General features: G+C 38.4%; 1 protein-coding gene and 1 long non-coding RNA gene across 3 annotated transcripts in view; one reads left to right on the forward strand and one right to left on the reverse strand.

The window, feature by feature from the left end:
• LOC106070706 (uncharacterized) overlaps positions 1 to 12,325 on the forward strand; it is a 131,128-nt gene that overhangs the window by 74,970 nt on the left and 43,833 nt on the right. The gene's annotated exons all lie outside the window — the stretch shown is intronic.
• On the reverse strand, positions 76 to 10,682 carry LOC129927693 (uncharacterized). The gene is made up of 2 exons (XR_008779330.1): positions 10,236 to 10,682; positions 76 to 2,104 (listed from the first exon to the last, which is right to left on the reverse strand). It is a non-coding gene; the product is annotated as an uncharacterized LOC129927693 (long non-coding RNA).

Below are 12,325 nucleotides of genomic sequence, written 5' to 3' on the forward strand. Positions count from 1 at the left end.
TTTTTTTTATATATATATATATATATATATATATATATATATATATATATATATATATATATATATATATATATATATATATATATATATATATATATATATATATATATATATATCAAACAAAATGTATTTATTACCATTTATTACCATTAATTAATAAAATAATTACTTTTTTTGTCGATTCATGTTGTTTTGTTTTGTTTTTGTTAGGGACGATGAATAATTGAGCACAAATTTCAACTTGATCCGAGAAAAAAAGTGGGAGAAATAACGTGTTCATCATGTGTACCAGACAGAGTTGAAATTCGCTTTGTAATAAATAAGTAAAGACATCACGAACTTCAAACTGCCTTCTCTTCTCCATTCTCCACGTGTCTCCTTCTCTGTTCCGCTCTTCTCCTCTGTTCCTCTCCTCATTCCTAGAGGCACATGGTCATGGCCAAAATAGTCCTCACGCAGGTACAATTTGAAGAACAATAAAAAAAATGTTGGGGGGTATGTGGACACGGTCTGCTAAGCAAATTTACTATGGTCTTTTTGTACTAGCGACACTACCCAAGGGAGAGCAGCAAGACATCGTAAAAACAAGGGCAGACAACTGTTAGCGCCATCCTAGTTCAGTTGAATACATTCCCCTCTCCCCCCCCCCCTCCTCAGCAAAACGTGGAAGTTATTTCCTGTCACAAGTCCATTTTAAAATTACAGACACAGGAATAAACAAACAACAAAGTGGGTAATCTGACACATAGTGACATATACATACACACACAGAGAGAGTAGATCTATACACCATACACTATACGCTCATCGGAAATGTGTTAAAGATACTTTTTAGGTTTTTCAGTTTTGCTAGAGATGACTCTGGATTTATTTTTTTCTCACGTGCTTTTCAAATAATCAACAGGTGAGTCGTTGTCTAAAAATCTAGGTCAGTGCTAAGTCTACTAGATGTATAGGATAATGGTTTTTCTGTGCCCAATAGAACGAGATGTATTATTCTTTTAGGAAACTTTGTTCTGTTGCAAATATTTTTTAAAAATATTTCTAAAATATTTCTTAAGACTTATCAAGAAACGAAATAATTAATTTTCTTACAATGATTATTAATTGAAGTTATATTTTCCATAAAAAAAAGTTTTCTTAACATTTTCTGGATAATCCTGTTTATCTTGGAAGCCATTTAGCGCCCCTTTTCGCTAAGCTTACTTACTTACTTACTTAGGTCCTCCCGCGCCGTTCGGCGCATTGGGCGGCAAGCTGTCTCCATAATGATCTGTCACTGGCAATGTCTGAAGCCTCCTCCCACCTGGTGTCCACTGTTCTGAGTTCCACCATGAAGGTATGTCGCCAGGTAATACGAGGACGTCCCTGTTTGCGCTTTCCTCGTTTTGGCTTCCGTGTTATCGCAACTCTTGGTGTGCGTAATTCATTTTGACGTAGAACATGTCCCGCAAACCTTATGCGACGCTCAGTCACAACCTCACAAAGTGTTCGACTTCCAGTTCGGCATAGGATTTCCTTGTTTGAGATCCGGTCTGTGTAACTTGACTCCCAAAAATCCGTCTCAGCCATCTCTGTTGAGCCACATTTAGTCTTTTCTCAATTTTGACAGATGACTTCCACGTCTCACATGCATATGTAGCAGTTGGAATGACGGTTCGGAACCAGAGACAGTTATGAGTTCCTGTATATAAATGTTGTATCTATCTAAATGCTCCAGAAATGATGCATTCCACTGCATTGTACTGAGATTTGATTGGATGAACAGCTATAGTAGCAGTCGGTGTTGGCTTTGAACTCGATTGTGGACAGTGAAGAATTGAGTTTGGGTTTAAGCGAGGCCAATCGTTATAGAAGCCCTGTTCACTGACCTGCAACGTCACTACATGTGGGCAGTTTAGACCAATAGCTCAGGTGTGTACGACGTGGCAACGAGCTATAAATCTAAACTGCCCACAGATGCAGGTCAGTGTTCAGGCCTTCATAACGAATGGTGTCGGTTTAATTCCGATATTTTCTTGCTGTTTGTCTGTAGGATGTATGTCCGTGTATTGACCAAAGTGGTAACCAGATCACATCCAGGAACGTGCTTTGTGTGTCGAATCTAAGAGTAAATAAGAATGTATGAATATTTATGGTGATTAACATTCCAAATCTAATCAAACGTATCGAATATTGAAATCTTTAAAAAAAAATGTTTACACGAGTGCTCCTCCCTTCGACATTTTGAAACCACATACGCATACACCCACACGCACACACGCGCTCTCGCAAAGTCAATATTTGAATGGAAACATAATACGTTTGTAATGGATGCAATAAAAAAAAATGTCACCACGAATCAGCTGAGTTGTTGAGTCATTTTTTTTTTACATTTTTTAAATTTAAATTTCATCTACTCGCTATGTTGTGACCATAGACATAAATAAATATAGACTGGAAGTAGGAAGTTATTTTTATTTGGGGGAAGTCAAATATGTTTTATGTACTCTATCTATGTGAAAAAACAATGGCGGCAATTGAGCTACAAATTCTAGGACTAACATTTCAGCCAATATATAATTATGATCTTTAGTTTTGAAAAGTACAAAACTGCCATATTCCCAATATTTTGCCTTTGTTTCATAATCATAGACATAGGCAAATACATATAGGTTTGTGATGTGGATCTATGTTTGTTGACATGGCTTCTTTATTAATGTATGGCGGTCGTCTTATCGATTCAAATTGTTATAATTAGTTTTTAGTCAAAAAAGTCAAAGAAAATGAGCAGAACGTGCTCTAATGTTCGTAGTTCGATAGGCCAAGGATAAATTCTAAAGGTTGAAAAAAAATTGAATATTATACACATTAACTTTTAGTTTCAGTAAGTCAGAATAATTCAGTATCACTGTGACTGTGACTAATTTAATATTGATAGATCTAAATCTAATAAATATGACTAATATTTGTAATAACTAGGTCTAATACTTTTCATACTTTTTACTGCTAACTATTAAACTAGTCAGTCTATCATCTATGCATGCAGACTATAGACTAGATCTAGTATAAGTATAGTTTATAGATCTAGTGACAATCTTGAATCTAGTCCTAGACTGTTTATATACTAACTATAGACTAGACTATACAGATTACAATTATAGTTTATAGTATAGTATAGTAGTATAGTACTAGTAAAAGTAGTATTTTTTACTATAGTGTTTATATAGACTAGATCTAAACCTAGTATTTAAAACTATTTATAATTAGGCACGATTAGAGATATAATAATACAGAAGGGGTTCTATCAATTATATAGGTTATGACTGAAAAAAACAACAACTATAAATACTTTTAATTTTACACTGCTCATAACTGCTGTATAACTCATACAAACTTATATTTTCCCAAATGTTTCCCATAATAATTTTTACTTTATCGTCCAGTCTATATATATATATATGTCTATGGTTGTGACCTTGTGAATACTTCTGGAACTAAGTTTTTGTTTTCAACACCAAATGGAGCGAAAGAATCGTCTTATTTTCTTTTAAATATCTGGGTTTCTTTAAAAAAAATATCTGGGTTTCCCCAAAATTCTTAATTTATTTTTCCCCTAGTTATCATAAAAAAATTGTGTGTGTATTTGAATGTAATGTCGCGTGTAATTGAGTTCATTTTCTTGGCTTATGTGTGCGTGTAAATGTAACGAGTCTTTCAATCAAAACGACGTCAAGGGAAGGAACTAAGGAGCCAATTCAACCAAAAGTGAGACTATACAATTGTTTGTCTTGTAAGAAACTTTTCATCAAGCCACTTTCCATTTCACAACTACTTTCTACACTTTGGTGTATGAACTAGAATTGAACAACGTGAATAGGTCTGTGTTCTGTTTTCTCGGTCGTTTCAAATGGGATTTGATTTATTTTACGGGCTCAGATGTTTCTCTTGAGTTTGAAGTGTACAACTTTGTCCTGTACCTTTTTCGTGACATACGAATGACTTGCAAATAGGAGCCCCCAGCTTATTGAACTCACCCCAAACAAATGTCAGATGTCAAATAGAGCAGAAGGGCATGTCCCAGATAGATCGAGATGTCATGTCCCACTTAGATCGAGATGTCATGTCCCACTTAGATCGAGATGTCATGTCCCAGTTAGATCAAGATGTCATGTCCCAGTTAGATCGAGATATCATGTCCCAGTTAGATCGAGATGTCATGTCCCACTTAGATCGAGATGTCATGTCCCAGTTAGATCAAGATGTCAAGTCCCAGTTAGATCGAGATATCATGTCCCAGTTAGATAGAGATGTCATGTCCCAGTTAGATAGAGATGTCATGTCCCAGTTAGATAGAGATGTCATGTCCCAGTTTGATCGAGATGTCATGTCCCAGTTAGATCAAGATGTCATGTCCCAGTTAGATCGAGATGTCATGTCCCAGTTAGATCGAGATGTCATGTCCCAGTTAGATAGATATGAAATGTGCGAGTTAGAGCAAGATGACATGTCCCAGTTAGATCGAGATGTCATGTCCCAGTTAGATCGAGATGTCATGTCCCAGTTAGATCAAGATGTCATGTCCCAGTTAGATCAAGACATGTCCCAGTTAGATCGAGATGTCATGTCCCAGTTAGATCGAGATGTCATGTCCCAGTTAGATCGAGATGTCATGTCCCAGTTAGATCGAGATGTCATGTCCCAGTTAGATCGAGATGTCATGTCCCAGTTAGATCGAGATGTCATGTCCCAGTTAGATCGAGATGTCATGTCCCAGTTAGATCGAGATGTCATGTCCCAGTTAGATCGAGATGTCATGTCGCAGTTAGATCAAGACGTCATGTCTCAGATCGAGATGTCATGTCCCAGTTAGATCGAGATGTCATGTCCCAGTTAGATCGAGATGTCATCTCCCAGTTAGATCGAGACGTCATGGCCCAGTTAGATCAAGATGCAATGTCCCAATTAGATCGAGATGTCATGTCCCAGTTAGATCGAGATGTCATGTCCCAGTTAGATCGAGATGTCATGTCCCAGTTAGATCGAGATGTCATGTCCCAGTTAGATCGAGATGTCATGTCCCAGTTAGATCGAGATGTCATGTCGCAGTTAGATCGAGATGTCATGTCGCAGTTAGATCAAGACGTCATGTCTCAGATCGAGATGTCATGTCCCAGTTAGATCGAGATGTCATGTCCCAGTTAGATCGAGATGTCATGTCCCAGTTAGATCGAGATGTCATGTCCCAGTTAGATCGAGATGTCATGTCGCAGTTAGATCAAGACGTCATGTCTCAGATCGAGATGTCATGTCCCAGTTAGATCGAGATGTCATGTCCCAGTTAGATCGAGATGTCATCTCCCAGTTAGATCGAGACGTCATGGCCCAGTTAGATCAAGATGCAATGTCCCAGTTAGATCGAGATGTCATGTCCCAGTTAAATCAAAGCATGTCCCAGTTAGATTGAGACATCATGTCCCAGTTAGATCAAGATGTCAAGGCCCAGTTATATCACAATGAAATGTCCGAGTGAGAGCAAGATGATATGTCACATCTAGAGCTCACCAGATTCCTAAGTCTCCTTTCAAATCTTTTCGGGATTCATGCCCTTACCGAGTTAAGTTTTAGATCTGAGCACTTCGTCTAAACTAACTATAGAAGCAAGTTATACTTCGATGCGGTGATAAATGATATAGCAGAACTTTATATTGTGTCTTAAGCTTATAACTAAACATATCAGTAGTTTGTAGATTGAATTAATTCTGATCATTGGACCTCACATTGACTGAGGGGAAAAGAAAGATGGCGATATGTATAGACACACACGCAGATCTGTAGATTCAGACATGGCTGCTTGGTTGTGCGGTATGCGCGACTGTCGTTTGGACTTCTCCGATGCTATCACCCGTCGTCCTGCGGGAGGTTTGAACTAGGAAGTAAAATATCTTTAACTCTGAAGGAACATCCGAAACATGTAAAGCATTTTACAAACAAACACACAAGTAGATCTGTAGACTCAGACACACAAGCTGATCTGTAGATTCAGACACACACGCAGATGTGTAGATTCAGACACACAAGCTGATCTGTAGATTCAGACACACAAGCTGATCTGTAGATTCAGACACACACGCTGATCTGTAGATTCAGACACACAAGCAGATCTGTAGATTCAGACACACAAGCTGATCTGTAGATTCAGACACACACGCAGATGTGTAGATTCAGACACACACGCAGATGTGTAGATTCAGACACACACACAGATGTGTAGATTCAGACACACAAGTTGATCTGTAGATTCAGACACACACGCAGATGTGTAGATTCAGACACACAAGTTGATCTGTAGATTCAGACACACTCGCTGATCTGTAGATTCAGACACACACGCAGATGTGTAGATTCAGAAACACGCAGATTAAGATGACACACACCTCTTTCATTGTTCACTTTTTCTGTGTTTATCAGGCTTTAAACTATCTATCACCAGTATGACGTTAATGTCTCTTTGTCTGATGTCACCTCGCTCTGCTACACATTGACAGTCTTAAGTTCAACTGTTTGTGGTGTTGAGAGCATGTGACCGGGTGTTGACAAGTCTTCGCTGTAAGTTAGCGCCACGAGGCATTCAAAAAAAAAATGAACGCAACCATTCAGTTCATTACATTTCTCTTTCAGTTTTGCGTAAACAATGATAATATCTTATGCACTATTTTGTAGATCGAAATGATAATAACTTATGCGAAATGACAATTTGATAAGGTACATGTCCTCCAGTCTGAAAGTGCAGTATATAACGTAGCAAAAAGAGACCCAGCTGTGACCTAGATAGTATGCCTTTATTAAGTCGCTGCTTGCTGGGTGTTGGTTAAATTACCTCTTCTGCGTCTGTCTTGCTCGCTAACCCTAATCTGAAATAATTTTTAAAAAATTGATTCATCAATTAAAAAAATACTGCTGCAGGGCTGACATTTCTTTTCTTCCTAGATATTTTCATTTTTTTTTTCGTTTATTTATTTCGTTTATTTATTTCGTTTATTTATTTCGTTATACCAACGCATAATTTTTCGACTCAGAACCGGACACACCAGAATGAGACAACATATGTTCCGGAAGCTAAAAGTCGGGACGAGCGAAACCTGCCATTGTGGAGCATCACCAGAGAATGCTGACCATGTCCTTCAAAGCTGCATACTATATCAAGAGGACCGAACAAGAATCTAGCCCCAAAAGCCTCATATAGAACTAAAACTATACGGACAACTGCCTGATCTGGAAACCACTCAACTCAGATATAGGATTACTGATCTGAACTGCCTGATCTGGAAACCACTCAACTCAGATGATTACTGATCTGAACTGCCTGATCTGGAAGCCACTCAACTCAGATATAGGATTACTGATCTGAACTGCCTGATCTGGAAGCCACTCAACTCAGATATAGGATTACTGATCTGAACTGCCTGATCTGGAAGCCACTCAACTCAGATATAGGATTACTGATCTGAACTGCCTGATCTGGAAGCCACTCTACTCAGATATAGGATTACTGATCTGAACTGCCTGATCTAGAAGCCACTCAACTCAGATATAGGATTACTGATCTGAACTGCCTGATCTGGAAGCCACTCAACTCAGATATAGGATTACTGATCTGAACTGCCTGATCTGGAAGCCACTCAACTCAGATATAGGATTACTGATCTGAACTGCCTGATCTAGAAGCCACTCAACTCAGATATAGGATTACTGATCTGAACTGCCTGATCTGGAAACCACTCAACTCAGATATAGGATTACTGATCTGAACTGCCTGATCTAGAAGCCACTCAACTCAGATATAGGATTACTGATCTGAACTGCCTGATCTGGAAGCCACTCAACTCAGATATAGGATTACTGATCTGAACTGCCTGATCTAGAAGCCACTCAACTCAGATATAGGATTACTGATCTGAACTGCCTGATCTGGAAGCCACTCAACTCAGATATAGGATTACTGATCTGAACTGCCTGATCTAGAAGCCACTCAACTCAGATATAGGATTACTGATCTGAACTGCCTGATCTAGAAGCCACTCAACTCAGATATAGGATTACTGATCTGAACTGCCTGATCTGGAAGCCACTCAACTCAGATATAGGATTACTGATCTGAACTGCCTGATCTAGAAGCCACTCAACTCAGATATAGGATTACTGATCTGAACTGCCTGATCTAGAAGCCACTCAACTCAGATATAGGATTACTGATCTGAACTGCCTGATCTGGAAGCCACTCAACTCAGATATAGGATTACTGATCTGAACTGCCTGATCTGGAAGCCACTCAACTCAGATATAGGATTACTGATCTGAACTGCCTGATCTAGAAGCCACTCAACTCAGATATAGGATTACTGATCTGAACTGCCTGATCTAGAAGCCACTCAACTCAGATATAGGATTACTGATCTGAACTGCCTGATCTAGAAGCCACTCAACTCAGATATAGGATTACTGATCTGAACTGCCTGATCTAGAAGCTACTCAACTCAGATATAGGATTACTGATCTGAACTGCCTGATCTGGAAGCCACTCAACTCAGATATAGGATTACTGATCTGAACTGCCTGATCTGGAAGCCACTCAACTCAGATATAGGATTACTGATCTGAACTGCCTGATCTGGAAGCCACTCAACTCAGATATAGGATTACTGATCTGAACTGCCTGATCTGGAAGCCACTCAACTCAGATATAGGATTACTGATCTGAACTGCCTGATCTGGAAGCCACTGCGCGGTTCATCCACGACAAAATTGTACAAATGCTCCTTCTTCCCTTCTGTATTATATAAGACTAGATAAAGCTGTACAGTCTGACTACATTCAAACATAAAGCTGTACAGTCTGACTACATTCAAACATAAAGCTGTACAGTCTGACTACATTCAAACATAAAGCTGTACAGTCTGACTACATTCAAACATTAAGCTGTACAGTCTGACTACATTCAAACATAAAGCTGTACAGTCTGACTACATTCAAACATAAAGCTGTACAGTCTGACTACATTCAAACATAAAGCTGTACAGTCTGACTACATTCAAACATAAAGCTGTACAGTCTGACTACATTCAAACATAAAGCTGTACAGTCTGACTACATTCAAACATAAAGCTGTACAGTCTGACTACATTCAAACATAAAGCTGTACAGTCTGACTACATACGAACGTAAAGCTGTACAGTCTGACTACATTCAAACATAAAGCTGTACAGTCTGACTACATTCAAACAAAGCTGTACAGTCTGACTACATTCGAACATAAAGCTGTACAGTCTGACTACATTCAAACATAAAGCTGTACAGTCTGACTACATTCAAACATAAAGATGTACAGTCTGACTACATTCAAACATAAAGCTGTACAGTCTGACTACATTCAAACATAAAGCTGTACAGTCTGAGTACATTCAAACATAAAGCTGTACAGTCTGAGTATATTCAAACATAAAGCTGTACAGTCTGACTACATTCAAACATAAAGCTGTACAGTCTGACTACATTCAAACGTAAAGCTGTACAGTATGACTACATTCAAACATAAAGCTGTACAGTCTGACTACATTCAAACATAAAGATGTACAGTCTGACTACATTCAAACATAAAGCTGTACAGTCTGACTACATTCAAACATAAAGCTGTACAGTCTGACTACATTCAAACATAAAGCTGTACAGTCTGACTACATTCAAACATAAAGCTGTACAGTCTGACTACATTCAAACATAAAGCTGTACAGTCTGAGTATATTCAAACATAAAGCTGTACAGTCTGAGTATATTCAAACATAAAGCTGTACAGTCTGACTACATTCAAACATAAAGCTGTACAGTCTGACTACATTCAAACGTAAAGCTGTACAGTATGACTACATTCAAACATAAAGCTGTACAGTCTGACTACATTCAAACATAAAGATGTACAGTCTGACTACATTCAAACATAAAGCTGTACAGTCTGACTACATTCAAACATAAAGCTGTACAGTCTGAGTATATTCAAACATAAAGCTGTACAGTCTGACTACATTCAAACATAAAGCTGTACAGTCTGACTACATTCAAAGCAAAACAAACTACTTAACACGAATTAGATTTTTTTTTAGCCAATTGTCACCGATATAAAAATTCGTTACAATATGATGTTTAAAATTTCTTTTTTTTTTTTTTTACATTTATAATCTTTTAAACCTCATAAAACTTACGGTTGTCAAAGGAGTTGTATATATTCTGAAGCATAAGCTGCACTAAACCTTTCCATCGCTCTGGTCATATTTTTGTAGCTTAGACTGGTCCGTATTGATCTGTTTATAGTAGGTAGAGCAATTGTGTCTTTAAATGCAGCCTTGTAACCCGTCTTTTAAATCATTCCTGTCCCTCGCTACTTTATGTCTCACTCACTCTTCACGTTTCTTCACGTCATGTTGTCTTGCGCGCCATGTTGTCTTCGCGCCATGTTGTCTCATCATAAAACAAAAGGAACATTTGCTTCTTGGTTTAAATATGGACACATCACGTGCTGTGTGGGACAGATTTCATTTCATTCCCCCGAAGCGCCATCTAGTGCTGAGGAATAAAAGTTCTAGTTGAATTCAGTCTGGCATCTATTGGCAAGGAGTCTAAATAGTATGGAAGTGTCTATCACATTGACATGGTAATTGATATAGATATTGTTATTGAGAACCGTTGTATGTATCTCACAGGTAGTGTAATTGTATCTATTACATTAGATGCACTTTACCTTATAACATTTGGCTTGCTTTAAAGAATGCTTTTTTTCTTTTTAACATAGCCCCCAACAATTCGTTCTATAATCAGTCAGGCAGCTTAGTTAGAAATATTTCGTTTCCTCATAGTTTTCAATTATATGTTTTAAATTACTTTTTTTTCATTTCCTCTCATTCCCTCCCTTTATTCATCCCCCATTCCGCTCCCCCCCCCCCCACGTAGTTAAATCATTACAAAAAGTTGAACACACTGAACTGCTATTGTGTTAGTTTAGCTGAACTTTCTGATGTTGTTTTCTTGACTTAATGGAATCTGACAATATTTGTCAATACTGAATGTATCGCCTGGCGCCCCCCACTGTGTCTTGGCACTCCACTATATCTTGGCGCCCTTTGTTCCAGACTCGTGGATTGACGAGCTAGTGAAATGTTTATTTTGTTACATGGAATGAAATATTGACCAAGCAGCCTAACGAAATGACATTGCCATAAAAACTTGAACTACAGAACAACAAGAAAAACTGGAATGAGGCTTTTTTAAAATGTAAACTCGCTGGTCTAAGATTTATTTACGAAAAGACGGCCTTTTCTTATATTAAATTTAACCTTTCGTTTCGTAAAAAAGTAGTTCGTGTAAACTATACTTTTTATAGTGCGTCAAAAATTTTTGTGTGACATTTTGACCTTCACATTGGTATAGAAAAGGAAAATGGCGGGGGTTATAGTGTACGCGTTCTCTTGCCGCGAGTCTGACTCACCCGTCAGACAGAACAGTGTACACTGTTCTTATTCAGGCCGGTGAGAGGGAGCTCTTGTTCACTTTTGCTGGCCTAGAGTTCCAAGAGCCGAAGGCTCAACATGACAGTTTAAGAAGACCTTCACATTGGCTGTGTCCCGATCCCATATAAATCTAGTTCCCGATCCCATATAAATCTAGTTCCCGATCCCATATAAATCTAGTCCCCGATCCCATATAAATCTAGTTCCCGATCCCATATAAATCTAGTTCCCGATCCCATATAAATCTAGTTCCCGATCCCATATAAATCTAGTTCCCGATCCCATATAAATCTAGTTCCCGATCCCATATAAATCTAGTTCCCGATCCCATATAAATCTAGTTCCCGATCCCATATAAATCTAGTTCCCGATCCCATATAAATCTAGTTCCCGATCCCATATAAATCTAGTTCCCGATCCCATATAAATCTAGTTCCCGATCCCATATAAATCTAGTTCCCGATGTAATAACAAGTATAATTTTCTGTGCTGGGCCACAGAGTTTCCTAACATTAGACTTAGTTAGGTCATACAGCGCACAGGGCGGCAAGTTCTTTCCATAGAGATAGTTCATGGAGACTTGTACAGCCTCTTCCAGCTGGTGCCCGTGGATTTCAGGCAAGAGTCGAAATGAGAGATAATTTGGACCAAAGCCCCACAAGATTTCAACGCAAAAAAAAAGAGTTCCTGATTGGCACTTGGAACGTATCCTAACATCCAATGCGCATACTCGCGATTGTATTTCATAAGCCTTTAGACCGGGCACGGCATGGCCTAAATTGTGCCGA

The sequence above is a fragment of the Biomphalaria glabrata genome, chromosome 8 (assembly GCF_947242115.1).
Source record: "Biomphalaria glabrata chromosome 8, xgBioGlab47.1, whole genome shotgun sequence".
Classification (NCBI taxonomy): domain Eukaryota; kingdom Metazoa; phylum Mollusca; class Gastropoda; family Planorbidae; genus Biomphalaria; species Biomphalaria glabrata.